This window comes from Kogia breviceps, chromosome 9 (assembly GCF_026419965.1).
Source record: "Kogia breviceps isolate mKogBre1 chromosome 9, mKogBre1 haplotype 1, whole genome shotgun sequence".
Classification (NCBI taxonomy): domain Eukaryota; kingdom Metazoa; phylum Chordata; class Mammalia; order Artiodactyla; family Physeteridae; genus Kogia; species Kogia breviceps.
The window spans coordinates 66,805,616-66,829,067 of record NC_081318.1 but is presented as its reverse complement, the minus strand read 5'-3'; the positions used below and the strand labels follow the sequence as shown (position 1 = coordinate 66,829,067).

General features: G+C 37.9%; 3 long non-coding RNA genes across 3 annotated transcripts in view; 2 read left to right on the top strand and 1 right to left on the bottom strand.

The window, feature by feature from the left end:
* LOC136794789 (uncharacterized) overlaps positions 1–23,452 on the bottom strand; it is a 50,924-nt gene that overhangs the window by 15,365 nt on the left and 12,107 nt on the right. Inside the window, exon 2 of the long non-coding RNA XR_010841997.1 lies at positions 15,377–15,477. This is a non-coding gene — a long non-coding RNA (uncharacterized lncRNA). The remainder of the gene's footprint in view (positions 1–15,376; positions 15,478–23,452) is intronic.
* Positions 9,071–12,036, top strand: LOC136794790 (uncharacterized). Its single transcript, XR_010841998.1, has 3 exons — positions 9,071–9,182; positions 10,377–10,480; positions 11,942–12,036. It is a non-coding gene; the product is annotated as an uncharacterized lncRNA (long non-coding RNA).
* Positions 12,393–15,966, top strand: LOC136794791 (uncharacterized). Its single transcript, XR_010841999.1, has 3 exons — positions 12,393–12,491; positions 13,854–13,929; positions 15,068–15,966. It is a non-coding gene; the product is annotated as an uncharacterized lncRNA (long non-coding RNA).

Genomic DNA, 23,452 nt, shown 5'->3' with positions numbered 1-23,452 from the left:
GTTTCTTCTTTAATTCTTCTAGGTCTTTGTTAAACATTTTCTTGCATCTTCTCGATCGTTGTCTCCATTCTCTTTTGAGGTTCTGGATCATCTTCACTCTCATCATTTTGAATTCTTTTTCTGGAACGTTGCCTATCTCCACTTCATTTAGTTGTTTTTCTGGGGTTTTATCTTGCTCCTTCATCTGGTACATAGCCCTCTGCCTTTTCATCTTTATCTTTCTGTGAAAGTGGTTTTTGTTCCACAGGCTGCAGGATTGTGGTTCTTCTTGCTTCTGCTTTCTGCCTTCTGGTGGATGAAGCTATCTCAGCAGGTGGATTCTTAAACACTGTGCCACCAGGGAAGTCCCTCTTTTTTTTCTTTTTTGTCCTCCTGCTGGGTTATTTCAAAGTTCCTGTCCTCTGATTATTGATCCTATCTTCCGTTTGTTCTCTTCTACTGTAGATGCTCTCTATCACATTTTTCATTTTGTTTAATGAATTCTTAAGCTCCAGAATTTGTTTGGTTCTTTTTCATGATTTCTGTCTCTGTTAAATTTCTCATTTTGTTCATGAATTGTTTTCCTAATTTTGTTGGCTTTCTGTGTTTTCCTGCAGCATGTGTTCTCAGAAAAGCTATTTTTTATCATCTAAGTCGCCAACTGCATGCTTTTGAATTTGGTTACTGGAGGGGAGGGTTGTTATCTTTTAGTGATGACGTGTTTCCTTAATTCTTCATGTTCTTGGAGCTTTGCATTGCTGCTTTCACATTTGAAGCAGTAGACTCCTCAAATCTTTACTTGTTGTCTTCTGGTGGGAGATATTCTTCATGTGTCCTGCTTATAGCTGGTACTTGTATGGACACACCTGTTCCATACATTTTGTGGCAGAATTTTTAAGCTTGTATGTTCTCTCTGGTTCTTACAACTCCCCAGTCTGGCTACTGGAAATGTTTCTTTTTTGTTTCCCAGAAGGTGGTAACATAGCTCAAGCTTGTAGTTTCTCATCAGTGCACAGACCCTGGCCTGTTTCCTGAGCTAACTCCCTGTCTATCAGAGCTTGTTTTCATGGTGGCAGTTGAAAGTGCTGGGGCACACCAGGAGCTGGCCACAGAGTGGAGAGAGGTGTGTGTTTAGCACTTGGGGCATTGGGGTGTTTGTAGTCCCACTAGGGAGATCCCTTGGTATGGTTTTGCCAGAGGCTCATGGGTGCAGTTCCTGTTTAGTGCAGTCAGCAGGAACTGTGTCCCTGTAATGCCCTTTGATACTCTTATCTGCCTCTTTCCAGCTTTCCTCCTTCCTCCCAATTGTGGGTGTCCCACCTCAGTGCTTCAGTTCTTCTGAAGAGAGATGGGTTTCTCCAGCTGCGTCTGGCACCACTCTAGTACCAGGGCAGTCATTCATGGCTATCCTTTTCTGCTATGGGAGAGGTTGTCACTCCCACATAGACAGCTCCATGCAGTGTTGCTTTGGTGAGGGCAGGGGAGGGAGGGCTGCTGGTAAAATTCTTACGATCTTCACTGTGTCCAAATTTGTGGGCTTTTTGCCTCCAACAGTGTCCTTGAATTCCCCTTTAGGAGGCTGGACTTCTGTTTCTCTCTGGTCTAATTTTCTGTCCAGATCAGTGGGGATTGGGCAGGTGTGTTGCTCTGCTTTATCTACAGTGTGTACCAAGGTCTGTCTGCCTATTACCAGATGCACAAGAGGGCAGGACTCTTTCTGGGTCCCTTGGCATGTGGTGTTAGATCTCACAACTCCCACAAGACGTTTTTGTTTGTGGACAGGTGTCAAATTCTTTGCCAAATAGCAGGGACCGAAAGGACTATCTTATGTCGCATGATGCTGATGCTGTGTTCCAAATATTACTGATCTTAATTAACAACAGTCACACGTTTTCAGGCAAGGGATATGCATCATTCAGAATTCTAAATATAGAACCATTGATGGAAGTGCAAATGGCTGGACAGTTATACATAAAGCTCAAAATATATGCATAGTATTAAAACTCATTGTAAAGAGATATCAGACATTCACATAATTGATGACAAAATATTTATAAAAATGTTGGTACAATTAAAGAAATGTAAGCCAGCTAGGTCCTTGTTGCTTATCTACTTTTTATATATAGTAGTGTGTATCTGTTAATCCCAGAATCCTAATTTATCCCCCTTTCCCCTTTCTTAACCATAAATTTGTTTTCTGTATCAACACACCACTTTTTCTTAATCTACCAGCAGGAACACTTAGGAGAGTTTCAAAATGCCAATCAGCAAACCATGCTTTGTCCCTTCCTAACCAGAAATAACAGCATGGGTTCTTTCAGCCTCCTCACTGTTGTGCAAAAATTGACCAAAACCCACCATACTTATGGGGCTAAGAATGGCCACTCAAGTAATAGTAATAGGTCAGATACACATTAGCCTCATAACTCTAAAGAATTATATTAAAGCATTGTTTTACATAGAATGATATGCCTATCATTGATGACGTAGGATATGTCTAGATTAGGAGTCTAAAAGACTTCAGGCCATGGGTCACTTCTTGTCTGCTGTCTGTTTTTGTAAGTATGGTTTTATTTGAACACAACCATGCCCACTGGTTTACATTGCTGTCTATGGCTGCTGTTGCACTGGAATAGCAGAGTTGAGATGTACAGAGACTGTATGCCCTGCAAAAACTAAATCGTTACCTGGCTGTTCACAGAAAACGTTTGTTGATCCTTGGCTTAAATGTCACATATTTATGGTTGTATATTAATGTTATTGTTTAATAGAGTATATGTGTGTATATGTGTGCACACACATATGTATATATAATACGCACACACACACACACATATATGACACACACATGTATAGTACCAAACTGATTTAAAAACATGGTTGTTTGAAATGGGGCTCCTTTTATTTAAAATGTGAGCTGAATACGACATATACAAATAATGGTACAGGTGATGCATAGATATGAAAATTATGAATAAAATTAAATTGAGAAACCTGTTTTAAGAATAAACGGTCTGCATTGTAAACTCTCTCAATTTTATATTAGTTTAAAAGATTGGCAGTAGGCAACAGTAAAAGCATGGAATGATTTGAAGACTGAGACTTATCAGTGGCCACAGGAAATCTGGGGGTTAAACTGTCCATACTAGATACACACACATACACCTTTCAGAGTCAATAGACATAAGAACACATGCACATAATTCTGAAGGATACACATAACCATGGCAATCAATCAGTGTCCTTGCCAGTAATATACAGGTTGTTCTGTGTAAGAAAAGGTTTTTCTTCAACATATAATTTCAGGCTTACATATTTTTATAAATATTCTATGCTTTACTCTCAATCCTATTCTTTATGCAATACAACATTTTAAAGAACTTGCTTGAAGCCAGGACTCCCCAAATAAGATATATTTACGTCAATAAAAAGTGGAAAGTAAAACATGTCCAAAGATTTGATGAAACTAAGTCTGTATTAAGCTATTTAAGACTGTGAGTCGACTTAAATCACAATTTTACCCTATGAAAGCTTGGAAAACACTCATCAATTCACCAGAACAAAGAGAAGAGAAGGGTGGGGATATCTTGAGTCCAATTAATTTGACCTCTAAACACTGTGTATTGTCATATGATTGAGGAAAGGGACTGTATCATACTGCTTTAGTATTCCCAGCACCTAACACGATGCCTAGCATACAGAAGCACTCAGAACATTTGCTGAATGGGTGTGTTAGGAAGGGTAGATTTTTCTTGTCTGAATTTCCTTTCTTGAGGTTATTTAAAGAGAAAGAAAGCCAGTTTTTTTCTAGACCTCAAAGTTTAGTATGAGCAGATTAGTTAATGGCTTTCTAAAGATACTTTAGAAATATAGGATGATATTTCATGGAATATTAATGTATAAGCACTTTGGAAATAAGAATTACAGACCTGGATACTAAAAAGAAGAAGTCAAAAATGTTTGACCTGCAAAACAGTATACTTTCAAGTTTGGCTGACACAGTAACATTATTCTGTTCCTTCCCAATTGGTTCAGCCCTCTCTGCTCCTCTAGGTGGCTGGAGCAAATGCATCCTTGACCCAAAATGAAATGTTTCATCTACTAGTTTAAAGGCTGTTTAAAAAATAACGACTTTGCTTTTAGCAGTCAATGCTTTCCTGTGAAATACTCTGCTGATTCACAAAGCTGTCTGAGAAATTCATGATGTTGCTGCAATATCAGCCTGAATGAGGATAAAGTACCCATTTGGAGATCAGAAAATTTACTTTATTGGCTAAAGGGCTACTCCCCTTTGGTATAAAGAGAGGCATTAGAAAATCTATTAAGACTGAGTTATATTCTGCAGTCACCATCTTTTCTTGTTGCAATTAGTATTTCATTTTAATTGTGCTGCTGTATAATTTCTTATGGAAAGCTATTCAGTGTGAACTCAGAACATGTTTTTTTTTCCCCCAATAGACTATGGGTCCATGGAACACTTTGTACAATTCCGTGGGTTATAAAGAGAGGTATGGCAACTTTTATTTTACGAGGTCAAGGAACTTAGGGCATAATTGAAGTGTTTTCCTCTTATATCTACCTCTTTTGTTGTTGTTCTTGCTGCTGTAACAGGAAAATGGATATATGTATCTTTTGGAATCAAGCTGTAGTTTGGGATGCCTAGTGAATTAGAGTCTGCTTGTGTCTCATTTTTGAGGCCACTCCGTATAGATGATCACTGGCAGCATGTTCATAGCTTCTTTTTATAAAATATAGACAGTTTCTTCTCTTGGAGAAAAAAACTGAAACTTTTTTCTATTTTCTATTTTTTACCTATCAGACACTTCTAATAACTATTCTACATAGCCTCTCCAATTTCCTCAATCATTGAGCAGTTATTCAGCACTTACTATATGACAGGGTTTTTTGGTTTGTTTTTGTTTTTAAGGTATGCTGGTTAAGATATAAATAAAACATTCTCTGCCCTAAGAAGCTCATAGTATTTTGGGAAAGACAGACATGTAAGCAATTAACTTATTTTTTAAATTTATTTTGTTAATTGAAGGAGAGTTGATTGACAATGTTGTGTCAATCTCTGCTGTGCAGCAGAGTGACTCAGTTATTTATACACATATACACATTCTTTTATTATTTTCTTTTCCACTATGGTTTATCCTGGGATTTTGGATATAGTTCCCTGTGCTGTACAGCAAGACCTTTGTTGTTTATCTGTTCTAAATGTAATAGTTTGCATCTACCAACCCCGAACTCCCAGTTCATCCCTTTCCCTCCCCGCCTCCCCCTTGGTAACCACAAGTCTGATCTCTACGTCTGTGAGTCTGTTTCTGTTTCATAGATAGGCTCCTTTGTGTCCTATTTTAGATTCCACATATAAGTGATATCATATGGTATTTGTCTTTCTCTTTCTGACTGACTTCACTTAGTATGATAATCTCTAGTGGCATCTATGTTAGTGCAAATGGCATTATTTCATTCTTTTTTTATGGCCGAGTAATATTTCACTGTATATATGTACCACATCTTTTTAAAAATTAATGTATTAAAAATATGTTTATTGGAGTATAGTTAATTTACAGTGTTGTGTTAGTTTCAGGTGTAAAGTGTATCTGTCATACATATACATATATTCACTCTTTTTTAGATTATTGTCCCGTATAGGTCATTACAGAGTACTGGATAGAGTTCCCTGTGTGATGCAATGTATCCTTATTAGTTATCTGTTTTATGTATAGTAGTGTGTATATGTCAATCCCGATCTCTCAATTTATCCCGTCCCCCTTCTCTCCACTGGCAACCATAGGTTTGTTTTCTACATCTGTGATTTCTGTTTGGTAAATAAGTTCATTTGTATGTACCACACCTTCTTTATCCATTCATCTGTTGATGGACATTTAGGTTGTTTCCATGTTTTGGCTATTGTGAATAGTGCCGCTATGAACATAGAGGTGCAAGTATCTTTTTGAATTATAGCTTTGTCTGGCTCTATGTCTAGGAGTGGGATTGCTGGATCATATTTTTAGTAAGTCTATTTTTAATTTTTGTAAAACTAGTTTTTACTTTTAGTTTACTGCCATACTGTTCTCCATAATGGTTGTACCAATTTTACATTCCCACCAACAGTGTGGGAGGGTTCCCTTTTCTCCACATCCTCTCCAGCATTTATTGTTTGTAGACTTTTTGATGATGGGCATTCTGACCAGAGTCAGGTGGTACCTCATTGCAGTTTTGATTTGTATTTCTCTAAGAATTAGTGATGTTCAGCATCTTTTCATGTGCCTACTGGCCCTATGTATGTCTTCTCTGGAGAAATGTCTGTTAAGGTCTTTTGCTCATTTTTCGACTGCGTTGGTTACTTTTGTTATTGTTGTTGAGTTGTATGAGGTGTTTGTATGTTTTGAAGATCAAGCCCTTGTTGGTCACATCATTTGCAGATATTTTCCCCCATTCCATAGGTTGTCTTTTCTTCCTTCCTTCCTTCCTTCCTTTCCTTTCCTTTCCTTTCCTTTCCTTTGCTGTGCATAAGCTTGTAAGTTTGATTAGGTCCTATTTGTTTATTTTTGTTTTTATTTCTGTTGCGTTGTCAGTCTTACCTAAAAAAAATATTGGTATGATTTATGTCAGAGAATGTTTTGCCTGTGCTCTCTTCTAGGAGTTTTATGGTGTTATGTCGTATGTTTAAGTCATTTCGAGTTTATTTTTGTAAGCAATTAACTTATGCTCAAAGAGTTTTGGGGGTGATTTCTTCTCACTGAGATCAAGGAAGGCTTCACTGAAGCCCTGGAATATAGAAGTGGGCCTTTCAAGAAGGAGAGGATATGGGGATATATGTATACATATAGCTGATTCACTTTGTTACATAGCAGAAACTAACAAAACATTGTAAGGCAATTATACTCCACTAAAGATGTTTAAAAAAAAAGCCTATTTAAAAAATAATGAAAGATAATAATAGGGGAAACTGTGCAGGAGGAGAGGAGCTAAATGAGAGCTCTCTAATTTCTGCTGAGTCTTTCTGTAGACCTAAAACTGCTCTAAAAAATAAAGCCTGGTATTTTTAAAAGATACCAAAGAAAAGAAAAAAAAAAAAAAAAAAAAAAGAAGTGCGCCTTGAGGGAGAAGACATTCCAGGCTGAAGAAACAGTGTTAGCATAGGCATAATGTTATCAAAAACCATGAAAAGTCCAAGGAGCAATGAGTAGTCCTCTGTGGCTGAAGAGTTGAGTGATGGATGACACAAAATAGAAGTTGGAGCCAGGTTATTGAGAACTGAATGAGTAATTAAAATGTTAAATTTTATGCATTAAGCAATGGGGAGTCATTGAAGATTTTTCAAGAGAGGAGTAGAAAGGTCTGACAAAGTTTAGGAAGGTAACTCATATCTATGTGGAGGACAGGTTGGAAAGTCAAAGAAAATATGGGAGAAATGCTAGTTAGATATTTTAGTAGGAGAGAAGTATTTATCTTGTTTTGAATTGCTTCCTTCAGAGAAATAGTTTTGTTAATTCAGTATCATATAACCAACATCCTAAATGTTAGATGAGAGCAACTTTCCTTAATCACTAGTCACCATACTCAGGTCTTGTTATGGACTGGATTGTGTCCCCCTGAAAATTCATATGTTGAACCCCAAACCCCCATGTGTCCTTAAGAGAGGTAATTAGGGTTAAAACGAGGTTGTAAGAGGGGCCCTAATCCAATAGGACTGGTGTCCTTATGAGAAAGAGACACCAGAGATCTTTCTCTTTCTGAGGAAACAACAGGAAGGTGGCTGTCTACAAGGTAGGAAGATAGGTCTCACCAGAAATCAACACTGATGGCACCTTGATCTTGGACTCTACCTTCCAAAACTGAGAAAATACGTTTCTGTTGTTTAAGATACACAACCTGTGTGGTTTTTTTGTTTGTTTTTGTTTTTTTTTACGGCAGCCAGAGCAGACTAATACAGACCTCGAGGTAAAGTCTTCTTGTCTTCAAGTTCCATACTGCCCCTTTGTCTTTTTCCAGGGAGACTGTTTTCTAAGTCTGAGGCATCAGAAACCAGGAAGCATTCATTAAGGTTATCACTGCTCTCAAGTGCTCATGGCAATTGAGAGGAAAAGAGGGAGTAGATTAAAGGGGTAATTGTTCAGATAGAAACAAGTGGATTGGATTTGGATTTAGAGATAAAGGAGAGAGACTTTTTAAAAACAACATGTCTTATTCCATCTGAAGTTCTTAATCTTTCTTCATGATTATTCTGCTGAAAACCACCTCTTGAATATAAAGAAGCACCTCCAGATCCATCAGGGAGGTGTGTGGTGTTCCATCGTGAACCTGACCTCAGTTAGGTTTGATATCTCTGGCTTCTACAACCGCACTGTCCTAGTTTTCTTTTATATCTTGGATGCTCCTCACTTGTCATTTGCTTTGTCTTTCTACTACCTTGTAAGTAAGTGGTGTTCATATCTTTTAAGATTCTGTCTTTGGCTTCTGCCCCTTTTCCCCACTTTTTAGCTAGGGGAGGTCAATTGCGCCTAAGATTTCTTGTAAAATACTTCTGTTTTACAAGTGAAATTTATAAATGTACAGTGCCATATCTTCAAGTTTCATGTCCATGAGTGGCCTCTGGATACTTCCAGTTAAGTGTCTTAATAGCAATGTATTTCATTTGTGTAACTCAGTAGTTGACAAAGCACCTTCATATATATACGTATATACTTGTTTTCCCCCATATCAGTACTCTATAAGGCATGTGGTATTAATTCTGTTTTATGTTCAGGATGCTTACTCTCAAAGTGGTGAATTTTACAAGTCATAAAATAAGTCAGATAAGCAAAAATCATTCAGATGTCAAGCCTAGAGATATTTAGACAGGTCGAAAACTGGTCAAAAAGACTTAAACAAAGCTTCACGTTACCAACATTAGTTGCAAATGGTCTCCCCTTCTCAAATTTCTAAGTTGTTATCAGCGCTATCATTTTCTTCATCAGCCTGTCATCAAGCCCAATACCTGAAACTCAATAAGTGTTTGTTGAAAGTATAGTGAAATGACTAAACAAATGGTTCTTAAAGTCGATTTTCAATTTAATGCCTCGTGAAATCATTTACAAAGTCATTAATCATTCCACATTCTTCATTCCTACTGCAGTCATTCGGGATGTTGGAAAGGAAGAACAAACAAGAGGATGAGCACAAAGAAACACGGACTTTTGGATCCATATTCAGTAAGGAATTTATTTTTCTTAAAGCCGGTGTGAAATTATCATGAGTATTGAAAGATAAATGTATCTTCAAAGTTATGTAGTAAAAATAAATCTTTGATTTTTTAGTTATACACTATTTCTGTTTACAAACCACATACTTAGCACACAAAATAGCGATAATACTGGAACTGTGGTCTCTCGATATTATTATTGGTCTTTCTAGCAATTAAAATTAGGTTTAAAAAAACAGAGGCATAAAATATTATAAGTTAAGACATTGCCTGATGTAGTTTTAGAAATTTAGGAAGTAATATTGGTGAGTAGTGACAATGTAAGGAAGACTAAACATTTCTTAATCAAAATAAATGTTGATTCTGGTCTGGAGACCATTTCTTATTTGATCATCCTTGGAAAATATAAAATGTCAGAGCCATTATTTTTTATTAACTGGATCTGGCATGAGCATAAATAGTAAATTGAACTATCTTTTGTGTGGTGGTGGGCATTAAGAGAAAATTGGGCTGAAAAACGATTCAGACTTCAAACATATCACGTGTGGGTACTTATAGATGGGTAAATCCATTTTTAATAGAACTTTTATAAAATGAATATCTCATATAATTTTGGTAAAATACAAATAACCTGTCCTGTCACACAAGGGGTAGTTTGTATGTCTGGCTCGTCACAATTTTAATTGTAAATCTCAGGAAATGCAGAATATGACAATTAAGTTAGGAAGTGCTCAGTGGATTGCAGAGTAGTAAACTTTATTAAATTTCTTCATAAAATAACGTTGACAAATAATCTAATACAGAGCTGTCTGTGCATTACTCGGTATTGCTGAAGGAACAAATATCCAGCTCCAAATTCACTCAGAAGATGAGTTCTACTAGTTTGTTCTCTGTAACTTACAGGTCATTCTATGATAAAATTTTAAAAGTTACTTGGTTCTCTCTCCAAGCAAGCAGCACTTTAGAATAAGCAACATATCTAATAACATATCTAATAGTAGAAAACTACTATTTTAGTAGATTGTAGGAAATCCAATATAAACCTATCTATAGACGCTAGTAGCTTAATACGAATTACAAAAGAAATTTGAATGAAGGAATGTTGATAGGAAATATATGGGAATAATTTGCTGTAACACCTAAGCTGGAAGATCTGGGGAAAAAAATAAGTAAATTTCTTGGGACTTATCTTCTTTTTCTTCAGCTGGCATGATTTTTGATGGTGTCACAAGGCCCAAACCATGACTTTGATAGATGATAACAATGGCACATGTACTTTTCTTCTCATCACAGTTGACAGTGTTCCAGGTAAGCAATGTCCAACTCCCATCCTCACTAATATCAGGTATAATGTAGTATGTTAGGTTCAATAATAGGTGTTTTATGCCATGCATTTCTACATATACATCATTTACTACTGTCTAAAACATGAACTAGATCAAAAATGGTTTTGAGCACTCTCTTCAAAATCACCTCTTAGTAGATATCCATAAAGTAGGAGAAATCATTTTGACATGGTTACTCTAATACTCCAGTAGTAGTGCCCTGATATTTTTCAGGACTCACCTGTGTAAAACTCTGGGGTATTTATCATAGCTTTTAGAATGCTGTGGCACTTACCTGTTACCGCAGCCTAGAAGGTGAGAAGAGCAAACCCAAATCCGAAACATAGTTGCATATCGGCCATTCACATCAGACTCATTATTTTTCTTAACATGAGCACAGATATGAGAATGTACATGTATTTTCCCACAGAAAGTATATAAGCTGTGACTCAAAAATTTGGATCACTACCCCGAGGACCCCGAACTAAAACATGTATTTAAATCTTTTCATTTTTCTTGAATTCGCCTTAAGAGTGTAAAAAACGTGTAAGTGTCATGAGGATCGACAGTACGTTGCTCTTCAGGATTTCTGCAGTAGTTCCTGACTTCAGCTGTCACTTGGGGGCTCTTAATTACTAGAATCACTGTTTGTAGTTTCAGGTTTCAATGCGGTGTTTATTGTCTCAAGTAGACAGTAAGAATTATTATAGACTAAATGTTTGTGTCCTTCGACAAGTCATGTTTTGGAGCTCTAGCCCCCGATGTGATGATATTTAGAGATGGGGCTCCAGGGCAGCAGAACATGATACCCCCAAATATATGCAACTTTGGCATATTGATTATTTCCAGCTGTAGGCCCTGGAAGAACAGCAAATGCAAGGAGAGGCTTTTTCTAAACTCCCCTAATCTGCCTACAGACAGATCTTCCAAAAGGAATGAAATTGTTGTCATCAATCCCCTCCCTGGCCATCAACTGGGGAAGGCTGAGTGTTGACACCACACACAAACTATCACACCTCCCATGCATTCTTACAAGGGCCTATTCATCTTTCCTAGAAACCATTTACACTACACTCCCCTGAGAGGGCTACATCCTCCCTCCCCTTTCCCTATTATTGATGATATTTAATTCTGAATTCTAGGCCACCTTGGGGAGTAATTCATTTATCTCCCATGTTAATAAACTTCTGTTTTTCTCTTGTTAATCTGGCTTTTCTTACATGTTTTTCTCTTGTTAATCTGGCTTTTCTTACAAGGGCCTCAGCTAAGAACTCAGAAGGATGCAGGGAAAAATATTTTCCTCCCCTACTGGGCCTTTCGTAGGTAATTAGGTTTAGAGGAGGTCACGAGGGTGGGGCTAGTGTGCTATGATGGGATCAGTGCCCTATTCGAAGAGACATAAGAAAACTTGATTCCTCTCTCTTTCCACCCTGTGAGGACACAGTGAGAAGATGGCTGCCTGCAAGCCAGGAAAACGGACCTCATCTGGGAACAGTATTGGCCAGCACCATGATCTTGGACTTCTCGGCATCCAGAACTGTGAGAACCATCTACTTTCTGTATATGGCATTTTGTTAGGGCAGCCCGAGCTGATTAAGACAAGCATGACATTTACCAGTAAGCTTAACCATGGATTTTGTTCTCCACTTTCACCTGCGTCAGCTGTCTATCCTGTAAAGCATATGTGTTGTCAACACATGGTCTGCCCATGACAAATCCTTATACTAGCAGCAGGGCCTTCCCCCAGCGTGCCTGGCATTATTTAAAACTTGCAATGGGGATACAAAGAGTAATCAGTTTAGAATAAATACCAGTCACCCAGACAAAACTGAATTAATCGAATCCCTCTGAATATATAAAATAACATTTCCTATTATTGTGTTATGCATTAAAAGCTTGGAATGATGAGATGAAGAAGAGATGGAGAATGAGTTGGGGAAGGAGGGCAGTGACATCATAATTGGATCTCTATATCATCTTCAGTTGATTATAAGGTTAGTTTAAAATTTTTATTTTAAGTCCACTGTTTAAAATTTGGACAGCTTTACTCATGAAAGTAATGGTAAGAGTATGGGACAGAAGGTAACAAAGCTATTCAGGTTAGGGTGGGCCTCCCTTGGCAGTGATGAAATCAGATTTGCAGGAGCAAGGGTTCCGAAATGAGTTCAGGATTCTAGGGGTGGGAGGTTGTGCTTTCTGACTGGGTCGGGGCGGGGGTGGGGGTAGGATCTCTGTTACAGGGTAGAAATGGTGAATCTAAAGAAGGCACATTTAAAGTGTGTAGTGTGGCCTTCAGGACTGTCTCCAGTTCCAGCGGATTAGAAAGAGCAGATCATTGTTGAGTCAAGTACAGATTTTGTTAACTGGAGATTTTCTGTGATACTTGAGAACTAGTATTTTTGTAGTGTACAAACTAAGGACTCTGGGGACAGACAGATTTGGGTTTGAATTGTAGAATTGTCTTTTACTTACTTTCTGGTCATTAGCAAGTCACTTAAACTAAGTTTCAGTTGCTTTATCAGTAAATGTGGGTAAATACCACATTTGCCACACTATTGCTGTAGATTGATCATGTTTGTAAAGTACCTGACATTTGTCTAGTATCTAGCAGGTAATCATGTGCAAATTTTATAATATATTTTTAAAAAGTCCTTCTTGGGGCCTAATCTACAGAGTAAATTAAATTCCATTAAAAAATCATTCCAGTTACCTTTTTTATAGGGGTGGAGGGAGGGTCATCTAGATTTCGAAGTTCCATTACTTTTACTTCCTAGGTGAAAACAGCCCTAAACCCAGACTGGAATTTATCAGATCGTTTTCCTGATGGCCAATTCTTAATCACTCCCAACTCAGTTTGCCTAACTCTAAAAGGGAAACCTTTTACTCTCCTTTTAGGCAGAACATAAGATTGCAAAGCGCTTTAAGCATGAAATGTTGCATGAGATAATAATAGGATAAATATTAATAATACCCTGTTAGAAGTACACAGACAGCCATAGTAAGGCAACTAAGAAAAATAAATGGCAGTGCTTGGAATGATAATGAAAATCGCTAATGGAAAGAAAGTTTGCTCATACTGGGAGCAGTGTTTGCAGCATGTATAATGTAATACCAGGTCATTTTCAATTGTTTTAATTGCCACGAGCAACTGATCTTTAGAGTTGTTCCTGACAAGCTCTTGCACGGCCTTAATGCTGGTCTTTGGGCACCATTTTATGATCGTTATCCCTTGGTGAACATTTAAATGGTATCGATCCCCTTCACTGGGTCCATCACTCAGCAGACCCCGTAAAGTAATTCACGGCACAATTAATTAACTTTACAAAAACCCCCTCCAAACTCTCTGCCATTTTAAGACTTTAGGCACTGAAGAAAGTAAAGAGGCAACTAAGAAAGAAGTTACGAGTCCTCTCGTGAGAGCCATCAATTAGGGTAAGTAAAAGATTCTTAAATTTTTATAACCCTCATTTATCGCTTGCTACTCCTGATAAGTTTATCCTGTGTAAAGGTATCTTTAAAGTTGTTCACGACTAAAAGAACCAGTCATCTCTCTACTTCACATCCACTTGAAAGCTGACAGTGGTAGCTTCCAAATTGATGTCAGAGTAAATCAGAGTCACAAGTGACTACTACCGGGCCCTACAGAAATGCGAGCCAAGTACCTCTCAGGTATGCAAGGAAAGAACTTGGCCTCGTCCTTCTCATCTCCATTTCTAGAGAACTCTCCTGCGGGAATTGTATTTCTGCTCTAAGTTCCAAGTGACTAGCAGAGGCTTTCTCTAGAACGTCCACAATAACAACAATCTACCTTTGGTAATTAGGTGCATGACTTTTTACATATATTAATCCATTTAACCGTCCTTTGTAAGTTATGTCTATAAAAACAAACTAAAAACAAACATGCAGATCATTTTAACCTTGCTAACAATATATGTGCTTTTATTCCGACCACTTGAAAGTAAGTCCTCAGTAGTTTTAGATCTGGTGCTTCAGTCCATCCAGTTCAAATCCTTTTAAACCTGAACCTTTTATACCCTTTTCTTTATAAAGGTAGCAAAGTTGTGCATTCCCTGTACGCAAAGCATGACATTTAACTAGGTCTGGAGAGAGGATGACAAAATATATCACAGTGCACTAACCCGTAAAGGGGAAATTTTATTTTTTTGCTAGGTAAGAGCCCGAGGGGAAAAGAACTACAGAGAACAGGGGTACCTAAGTGTACTGCCAAACTCATCAGCTAGCTCCAAAATGTCCTGGAAGAGATTTTTGTTCCTCTTAGCTTTGAAAGTTTGAAAGATAGATAGACAGTAGTTCCTTACTCTGTATATTCCAGTCATAGCTACCAAGAAATTTAGAGTGATGCATCTTGTTTTCATAGCCCTCACAATATTTCCATGGTATTGTATTTCACTCACATCTTTGGATTCTAGATCCTTACTTCTGAAATATCTTTCAATAGGATCATACAGGAACACACTTCTTTTATAAAACAGACCATCTTAGAAACTGCATATCTGTTCTAGGATACTTGTTCTCCCCCAATAATTTTAGACTCTGTTTCTTACCTCAGGGCCACAAGAATGTCTTTATTAAATAAACCCAGAGCCACAGGGTGGCTTGGACGGCTGGCCTGGAGACCACTGACTCAGATTCTCCCCTCATGCGGATCAGGACCACCAGGTAGGGCCACTGAGGCTGCTCACGGCCTCAGTTCACATAAACTACAACTGGACCAGCACCCGCTGGCCTTGTGCACTGTGACAGGCCAACTGCCTCAGGCCTTTGGAACCAGAACAAGATCTGAGGGTCATGAGCTAGCTGCTGCTCCCAAGAGGAGCCCCAGTCTGGGAGTGGAGGCTCCGACAGGCCTCAGACTCACCCGTTGCTGCTGTGTTCTTCACGTTGGTGGGGCTGATTGATGGATAAGGCTTCTTCACACAACGACTGGGTTGCATCCAAGTTTCCTCAGAGCTCGGCAACCTGGCCACAGTATAAACAACAAACAAAAACTGAGAAATAAAAACTGAACGGTGCACCAAATATTCAAAGATGTAGCAAGCTGTAAAAAATATTTCCGAGTTGGTGACTTGGTGGCTTATACAGTATTTGTTGTTTTCCTCCATGTATTCTCTCTGTACGTTGTTTTTTTTAATATTTAGTTTCCCAACAGCAGAATATCTTAACCCTGTTTAAGCACTCTAGCCAATGATAAACAATAGGCTTGTGTACGGCTAAGGGTAGAAAATGTAACTTTCACATTGAGGATTCTAATTTTTTAATGTTTGTATTTTATCCTAGACATAAGGAATACAGCCAATTTTTCATGACTGTTTAAGCACCATAATCCTTGGTCTGTGATCTTAAATTTTATAATATTGGTTGATGCTTTCATCTAACACGTATTATTAATGAATGCTGATAATTTGCCTGGAACTGTTAGGAAGTAGGAATAAATGATGACTGAAACGCAACCTCTTTTGAGAAATCCACAATGTGTGAACAATAGGCAAAATACAAAGTAGTAATTACAGTTACAGCAATGTGAATGGATAACCATGATTCCATACTGACGTGAGGTCACTTAACTCAGCCGAGGGTAGGCAGAGAAAGCTTTCCATTGGAGTTCGGTCAGTCACAATTTGGAAGGCAAATGAGTAAAAGCAAATGGCCTGCTATACTCTCTCCTTCTCCAAGAATAAGGGGATTGTAAGAATAATTGTTCTAATATTGGTAATCGTGGCTAGCTCCAATAATTCACTAGGAGCTTCTGTTTCTAAAGAATATTTGTGGCCTTCCCTGGTGGCACAGTGGTTAAGAATCTGCCCTCCAGTGCAGGGGACACGGTTCAAGCCCTGGTCGGAGAAGATCCCACCTGCCACGGTGCATCTAAGCCTGTGTGCCCCAACTACTGAAGCCTGTGCTCCGCAACAAGAGAAGTCACTGTAAGGAGAAGCCTGCCCACCGCAACTAGAGAAAGCCCGCGCCCAGCAACGCAGACCCAACGCAGCCAAAAATAAAATACAGAACATTTGCTTCCCTCCCGACCAAAGGATGCCTGAACCATTTAGGAAGTCATATCTGATGCCAATCAGTCATTATTCTTCCGTCATCCAAGTTATCAGTGCTATAGAAGGCTTCTCCTAGGCAGGTAATGGGCACACACTCAGGTAGCCTCTGTTCTTTGACTTCACAGTGTGGTACTGGCTTGAGAAGCCAAATCACACTTCCTTCTTACACTTCAAAATCCAGATCATAAGAGTAAGCATCTTCTACTCAGGTATTCATTAAGCATGTCAGAATGGTGATCCAAAAGATGAGAAAACACAGTGACTCACCATAAGATGATCATAGCCTAGTGGAACAGATAGACGCATAAAAGATGATAATGCATTTCAAAATCTCTCTTGGTGCAGACATTCACAGAGGGCTACGGGAAAAGTGCTCTGAAGAGAAAATATTCAAACTGGGTCTTTAAAGATGGGAAGATACTAACAATGAGGAATGGAAAGAGAATTCTAGGCATACAAAGCAGCCAATGAGAAAACCAGAGGCATTAAAATGCAGAGTTCCTTCACAGTACTTGGATTATAATGTATATAGAAGGGAGGCTATGGTAGGAGATAAAGCTGTAAGGTCATTTGTGATAAGTTTATGATGGCATAAAAAAGCATCTGAAAGGGAGTGGACTTTACCTTGAGGGCAGTGATTTTTTTTAAGTAGGAAGTGATTGATAGACTGTGGAGGTGGGCCGGCAAACCAACATGAAGTTCACTGCATTGGAGCTTTGGACATTGTAAATTGCTAAACAAGCATTACGACTTGCAGTTTCTAGTTCCACATGTAAGGAGCTTGGAAGTCTACACTTCATCCTAACAGTAAAGAAAAAGGTAAACAGACTGAAAAAAATCAACTCTTTTTGCATCCACAAGAGAGGGGAGGACACAGGGCAAACTGCTGCCCCCAAGATGGAACACTCAGGTAATACTGCAGTTGAGGCTTACAGAACAGATAGTAACAAGTGGAAACCTCCCTGGGAACCAGTGCAAGTGTAGGAAAACCTGAACTGTGACAAATTGCTTGAGGCTCGGCGTAGACAAGTACAAGAGTTAAAAACTCCAGGGGGACCCAGCCATAGAAGGCTCCTCATGATAAACATCGGAGATAAAACCTGCGTGCTTCCAGCAGGTGGACGGAAAAAAGAACCATTTGGAATACGCCACAGCACTCTGTTCTTAACAAGGCCTGCCCTCCAGAGAAACTAGCTAACCAGAGCTTGTCTTTCTTGGGTATTTTCAGACTCTAATGGACCTGGCAGAAATGGAATACCCAACTCGAGTCAGCTCTAGCCTTCCACCTGAGAGAAGGGAGGTAGCCAACTCCAGCCTACTCTAGCTATCCTATCCCATTGAGATGGGGAGGAGAAAAACTGAGAAATTCTTGTGAAGTTCACAATCCAAGACTTCTCACAAATCACAGCGGAATGATTTCCCTCCCCTCACACCTTACAATTACATTACTAAATGTATAGCAGTTCCATTAACCCAGTACATAATGTGCAAATCAAAGCACAATGAGATATCCCCTCATACCTTCTGGAAGGGATGTTATTACCAAAAAAGGAACTGTTACAGCCCTTATGGAAAACAGCTTGGAGGTTTCTCAAAAAATTAACCACAGAATTACCATATAATCCAGCAATTCCACTTCTGGGTCTTTAGCCCAAGAAAACAAAAACACTAATCTGAAAAGATATATACATCCCATATTCATTAGCGTGTTACTTACAATAGTCAGTCAAGACATGGAAACAACCTGAACGTCCACTGATAGATAAATGGGTTAAAAAGCTGTGGTATATATCCGGCACAGTATTATTCAGCCATAAAAAGAGAATGGAATCTTGCCATTTGCAAAAACAAAGATGGACCTTGAGGGCATTAAGCTAAGTGAAGTCAGTCAGACAGGAAAAAGACATACCCTGTGATCTCACTTATATGTGAAACATAACAAAGAAACAAACAAAACCCTAAACTTAGAGCTCACAGATTTAGAGAACAGAAGTGGTAGATGGGAGAAATGGGGGAAGAAGGTCAAAAGGTACAAATTTCTAATTATAAAGTAAGTTATAGGGGTTTAATGTACAGCATGGTGACTACAATTAATAATACTGTATTGCATAATTGAAAGTACCTAAGAGAGTCAATTTCGAAAGTTCTCATCCTAAGTGTAACTCTGCATGGTGATGGATATTAACTGGACTTATTGTGGTGATCATTTTGCAATATATACAAACATCAAATCATTATGTTCACTTCAGACCTAGGGACACTTACAGACTGAAAGTGAGGGGTTGGAAAAAGATATTCCATGCAAATGGAAATCAGAAGAAAGCTGGAGTAGCAATTCTCATATCAGACAAAATAGACTTTAAAATAAAAACTATTACAAGAGACAAAGAAGGACACTACATAATGATCAAGGGATTGATCCATGAAGAAGATATAACAATTGTAAATAGTTATGCACCCAACATAGGCTCACCTCAATACATAAGGCAAATACTAACAGCCATAAAAGGGGAAATCGACAGTAACACAATCATAGTAGGGGACTTTAACACCCCACTGTCACCAATGGACAGATCATCCAAAATGAAAATAAATAAGGAAACACAAGCTTTAAATGATACATTATACAAGATGGATTTACTTGATATTTATAGGACATTCCATCCAAAAACAACAGAATACACATTTTTCTCAAGTGCCCATGGAACATTCTCCAGGATAGATCATATCTTGTGTCACAAATCTAGCCTTGGCAAATTTAAGAAAATTGAAATCGTATCTTTTCTGACCACAACGCTATGAGACTAGATATCAATTACAGGAAAAGATCTGTAAAAAATACAAACACATGGAGGCTAAACAATACACTACTTAATAACGAAGTGATCACTGAAGAAATCAAAGAGGAAATCAAAAGTACTTAGAAACAAATGACAATGGAGACACGACGACCCAAAAGCTATGGGATACAGCAAAAGCAGTTCTAAGAGGGAAGTTTATAGCAATACAATCATACCTTAAGAAACAGGAAGCATCTCGAATAAACAACTTAACTTTGCACCTAAAGCAATTAGAGAAGGAAGAACAAAAAAACCCCAAATTTAGCAGAAGGAAAGAAATCATAAAGATCAGATCAGAAATAAATGAAAAAGAAGTGAAGGAAACAATAGCAAAGATCAATAAAAGTAAAAGCTGGTTCTTTGAGGAGATAAATAAAATTGATAAACGATTAGCCAGACTCATCAAGAAAAAGAGGGAGAAGACTCAAATCAATAGAATTAGAAATGAAAAAGGAGATGTAACAACTGACACTGCAGAAATACAAAAGATTATTAGAGATTACTACAAGCAACTCTATGCCAATAAAATGGACAACCTGGAAGAAATGGACAAATTCTTAGAAAGGTATAGCCTACCAAGACTGAACCAGGAAGAAATAGAAAATATGAACAGACCAATCACAAGCACTGAAATTGAAACTGTGATTCAAAATGTTCCAACAAACAAAAGCCCAGGACCAGATGGCTTCAAAGGCCAATTCTATCAAACAGTTAGAGAAGAGCTAACACTTATCCTTCTCAAACTCTTGCAAAAGATAGCAGAGGGAGGAACACTCCCAAACTCATTCTATGAGGCCACCATCACCCTGATACCCAAACCAGACAAAGATGTCACAAAGAAAGAAAACTACAGGCCAATATCACTGATGAACATAGATGCAAAAATCCTCAACAAAATACTAGCAAACAGAATCCAACAGCACATTAAAAGGATCATACACCATGATCAAGTGGGGTTTATTCCAGGAATGCAAGGATTCTTCAATATACACAAACCTATCAACGTGATACACTATATCAACAAACTGAAGGAGAAAAACCATATGATCATCTCAATAGATGCAGAGAAAGCTTTTGACAAAATTCAACACCCATTTATGATAAAAACCCTGCAGAAAGTAGGCATAGAGGGAACTTTCCTCAACATAATAAAGGCCATATATGAGAAACCCACAGCCAGCATTGTTCTCAATGGTGAAAAACTGAAACCATTTCCACTAAGATCAGGAACAAGACAAGGTTGCCCACTCTCACCACTCTTATTCAACCTAGTTTTGGAAGTTCTAGCCACAGCAATCAGAGAAAAAAAAAAGAAATAAAAGGAATCCAAATAGGAAAAGAAGTAAAGCTGGCACTGTTTGCAGATGACATGATACTATACATAGAGAATACTAAGGATGCTACCAGAAAACTACTAGAACTAATCAATGAATTTGGTAAAGTAGCAGGATACAAAATTAATGCACAGAAATCTCTGGCATTCTTATACACTAATGATGAAAAATCGGAGAGGGAAATTAAGAAAACACTCCCATTTACCATTGCAACCAAAAGAATAAAATATCTAGGAATAAACCTACCTAAGGAGACAAAAGACTTGTATGCAGAAAACTATAAGACACTGATGAAAGAAATTAAAGATGATACAAATAGGTGGAGAAATATACCATGTTCTTGGATTGGAAGAAGCAACATTGTGAAAATGACTCTACTACCCAAAGCAATCTACAGATTCAATGCGATCCCTATCAAATTACCACTGGCATTTTTTACAGAACTAGAACAAAAAATTGCACAATTTGTATGGAAACACAAAAGACCCCGAATAGCCAAAGCAATCTTGAGAACGAAAAATGGAGCTGGAGGAATCAGGCTCCCTGACTTCAGACTATACTACAAAGCTACAGTAATCAAGACAGTATGGTACTGGCACAAAAACAGAAATATAGATCAATGGAACAGGATACAAAGCCCAGAGAAAAATCCACACACATATGGTCACCTTATCTTTGATAAAGGAGCCAAGAATATACAGTGGAGAAAAGACAGCCTCTTCAATAAGTGGTGCTGGGAAAACTGGACAGCTACCTGTAAAAGTATGAAATTAGAACACTCCCTAACACCACACACAAAAATAAACTCAAAATGGGTTAAAGACCTAAATGTAAGGCCAGACACTATCACACTCTTAGAGGAAAACATAGGCAGAACACTCTATGACATAAATCACAGCAAGATCCTTTTTGACCCATCTCCTAGAGAAATGGAAATAAAAACAAAAATAAACAAATGGGACCTAATGAAACTTAAAAGCTTTTGCACAGCCAAGGATACCATAAACAAGACCAAAAGACAACCCTCAGAATGGGAGAAAATATTTGCAAATGAAACAACTGACAAAGGATTAATATCCAAACTTTATAAGCAACTCATGCAGCTCAATAACCAAAAAACAAACAACCCAATCCAAAAATGGGCAGAAGAACTAAATAGACATTTCTCCAAAGAAGATATACAGATTACCAACAAACACATGAAAGAATGCTCAACATCATTAATCATTAGAGAAATGCAAATCAAAACTGCAATGAGATATCATCTCACACCGGTCAGATTGGCCATCTTCAAAAACTCTAGAAACAGTAAATGCTGGAGAGGGTGTGGAGAAAAGGGAACACTCTTGCACTGCTGGTGGGAATGTAAATTGATACAGCCACTATGGAGAACAGTATGGAGGTTCCTTAAAAAACTACAAATAGAACTACCATATGACCCTGCAATCCCACTACTAGGCATATACCCTGAGAAAACCATAATTCAAAAAGAGTCATGTACCAAAATGTTCATTGCAGCTCTATTTACGATAGCCAGGATATGGAAGCAACCTAAGTGTCCATCAACAGCTGAATGGATAAAGAAGATGTGGCACATATATACAATGGAATATTACTCAGCCATAAAAAGAAATGAAACTGAGTTATTTGTAATGAGGTGGATAGACCTGGAGTCTGTCATACAGAGTGAAGTAAGTCAGAAGGAGAAAAACAAGTACCGTATGCTAACACATATATATGGAATCTAAGAAAAAAAAATGTCATGAAGAGATTAGTGGTAGGACAGGAATAAAACACAGACCTACTAGAGCATGGACTTGAGGATATGGGGAGGGGGAAGGGTAAGCGGTGACGATGTGAGAGAGTGGGAGGGACGTATACACACTACCAAATGTAAATTAGATAGCTAGTGGGAAGCTGCAGCATAGCACAGGGAGTTCACCTCTGTGCTTTGTGACCACCTAGAGGGGTGGGATAGGGAGGGTGGGAGGGAGGGTGACGCAAGAGGGAAGAGATATGGGAACATATGTATATGTATAACTGATTCACTTTGTTGTAAAGGAGAAACTTACACACTATCGTAAAACAGTTATACTCAAATAAAGATGTTAAAAAACAAAACAACAACAACAAAAAACAAATCATTATGTTGTACACCTGAGACTAAGATATGTTTTCTGTCAGTTATACCTCATTTAAGAAAAAAGAGAAACTAAAATTAAAGAACTATGTTTTCAGTGATTCTGAGAATGCTATTGAAATAGAAAATGGGAAAACTAAAGTATGCCCTCTATCACATGATGATCTTTTACTACTGCTGTATAAACAATGATCAAAGTCATATTTCTCTTCTTATAGGAGGAAAATCCTCCCTTGGCCCATCAACATAGGTAAGCAGAACAAATTATTGATTCCAACAATTTACAAATGTACTAAAACCTGAAGTTTTCAAATTTAAAAGAAAGGAAAATTTGCTGTTCTTGCTGCTGTTGAAATGTACTACATTATAAATACTTTCTTGTCCTATATTCTAGCTATCATAAGACACTGCCAGCATTCATCTGGAAAATGCAATGGACCGTATACCTAAGAGACAAGGCAGATGAGTTGAAAAGAAAATAATTCACAAAAATGTGCATAAGCACTTTTCTATATTTGGATAGAAAACATGCAAAAAATTATATAATGTGAAAATTCTTTCTCTGAGCAATAG